The sequence below is a fragment of the Oncorhynchus gorbuscha genome, linkage group LG02, assembly GCF_021184085.1.
Source record: "Oncorhynchus gorbuscha isolate QuinsamMale2020 ecotype Even-year linkage group LG02, OgorEven_v1.0, whole genome shotgun sequence".
In the NCBI taxonomy this organism is placed as follows: Eukaryota; Metazoa; Chordata; class Actinopteri; order Salmoniformes; family Salmonidae; genus Oncorhynchus; species Oncorhynchus gorbuscha.
In genome coordinates, this window is record NC_060174.1 from 109335748 (window position 1) to 109338559 (window position 2812).

Sequence of the window (2812 nt, forward strand, 5' to 3'; positions counted from 1 at the left end):
GGTATCTGTATATAAACCCTATAGCAGGGGTCTCTGGTATCTGTCTATAAACCCTATAGCAGTGGTCTCCTGGTATCTGTCTATAAACCCTATAAACCTATAGCAGGGTCTCCTGGTATCTGTCTATAAACCCTATAGCAGTGGTCTCCTGGTATCTGTCTATAAACCCTATAGCAGTGGTCTCCTGGTATCTGTCTATAAACCCTATAGCAGTGGTCTCCTGGTATCTGTCTATAAACCCTATAGCAGTGGTCTCTGGTATCTATCTGTCTATAAACCCTATAGCAGTGGTCTCCTGGTATCTGTCTATAAACCCTATAGCAGTGGTCTCCTGGTATCTGTCTATAAACCCTATAGCAGTGGTCTCCTGGTATCTGTCTATAAACCCTATGGCAGTGGTCTCCTGGTATCTGTCTATAAAACCTATAGCAGTGGTCTCCTGGTATCTGTCTATAAACCCTATAGCAGTGGTCTCCTGGTATCTGTGTATAAACCCTATAGCAGTGGTCTCCTGGTATCTGTCTATAAACCCTATAGCAGTGGTCTCCTGGTATCTGTCTATAAACCCTATAGCAGTGGTCTCCTGGTATCTGTCTATAAACCCTATAGCAGTGGTCTCCTGGTATCTGTCTATAAACCCTATAGCAGTGGTCTCCTGGTATCTGTCTATAAACCCTATGGCAGTGGTCTCCTGGTATCTGTCTATAAACCCTATAGCAGTGGTCTCCTGGTGTCTGTGTATAACCCCTATAGCAGTGGTCTCCTGGTATCTGTGTATAACCCCTATAGCAGTGGTCTCCTGGTATCTGTCTATAAACCCTATAGCAGTGGTCTCCTGGTATCTGTGTATAAACCATATAGCAGTGGTCTCCTGGTATCTGTCTATAAACCCTATAGCAGTGGTCTCCTGGTATCTGTCTATAAACCCTATAGCAGTGGTCTCCTGGTATCTGTCTATAAACCCTATAGCAGTGGTCTCCTGGTATCTGTGTATAACCCCTATAGCAGTGGTCTCCTGGTATCTGTCTATAAACCCTATAGCAGTGGTCTCCTGGTATCTGGTAGCAGTGGTCTCTGGTATCTGTCTATAAACCCTATAGCAGTGGTCTCCTGGTATCTGTCTATAACCCCTATAGCAGTGGTCTCCTGGTATCTGTGTATAACCCCTATAGCAGTGGTCTCCTGGTATCTGTCTATAAACCCTATAGCAGTGGTCTCCTGGTATCTGTGTATAAACCCTATAGCAGTGGTCTCCTGGTATCTGTCTATAAACCCTATAGCAGTGGTCTCCTGGTATCTGTCTATAAACCCTATAGCAGTGGTCTCCTGGTATCTGTCTATAAACCCTATAGCAGTGGTCTCCTGGTATCTGTCTATAAACCCTATAGCAGTGGTCTCCTGGTATCTGTCTATAAACCCTATAGCAGTGGTCTCCTGGTATCTGTCTATAAACCCTATAGCAGTGGTCTCCTGGTGTCTCTGTGTCTATAAACCCTATAGCAGTGGTCTCCTGGTATCTGTGTATAACCCTATAGCAGTGGTCTCCTGGTATCTGTCTATAAACCCTATAGCAGTGGTCTCCTGGTATCTGTCTATAAACCCTATAGCAGTGGTCTCCTGGTATCTGTCTATAAACCCTATAGCAGTGGTCTCCTGGTATCTGTCTATAAACCCTATAGCAGTGGTCTCCTGGTATCTGTCTATAAACCCTATAGCAGTGGTCTCCTGGTATCTGTCTATAAACCCTATAGCAGTGGTCTCCTGGTATCTGTCTATAAACCCTATAGCAGTGGTCTCTGGTATCTGTGTATAAACCCTATAGCAGTGGTCTCCTGGTATCTGTCTATAACCCCTATAGCAGTGGTCTCCTCTCCTGCAGTGGTCTCCTGGTATCTGTCTATAAACCCTATAGCAGTGGTCTCCTGGTATCTGTCTATAAACCTATAGCAGTGGTCTCCTGGTAGTGGTAAACCCTATAGCAGTGGTCTCCTGGTATCTGTCTATAAACCCTATAGCAGTGGTCTCCTGGTATCTGTCTATAAACCCTATAGCAGTGGTCTCCTGGTATCTGTGTATAACCCTATAGCAGTGGTCTCCTGGTATCTGTCTATAAACCCTATAGCAGTGGTCTCCTGGTATCTGTCTATAAACCCTATAGCAGTGGTCTCCTGGTATCTGTGTATAACCCTATAGCAGTGGTCTCCTGGTATCTGTCTATAAACCCTATAGCAGTGGTCTCCTGGTATCTGTCTATAAACCCTATAGCAGTGGTCTCCTGGTATCTGTCTATAAACCCTATAGCAGTGGTCTCCTGGTATCTGTGTATAAACCCTATAGCAGTGGTCTCCTGGTATCTGTCTATAAACCCTATAGCAGTGGTCTCCTGGTATCTGTCTATAAACCCTATAGCAGTGGTCTCCTGGTATAACCCCTATAGCAGTGGTCTCCTGGTATCTGTCTATAAACCCTATAGCAGTGGTCTCCTGGTATCTGTGTATAACCCCTATAGCAGTGGTCTCCTGGTATCTGTCTATAAACCCTATAGCAGTGGTCTCCTGGTATCTGTCTATAAACCCTATAGCAGTGGTCTCCTGGTATCTGTCTATAAACCCTATAGCAGTGGTCTCCTGGTATCTGTCTATAAACCCTATAGCAGTGGTCTCCTGGTATCTGTCTATAAACCCTATAGCAGTGGTCTCCTGGTATCTGTCTATAAACCCTATAGCAGTGGTCTCTGGTATCTGTCTATAAACCCTATAGCAGTGGTCTCTGGTATAAACCCTATAGCAGTGGTCTCCTGGTATCTGTCTAT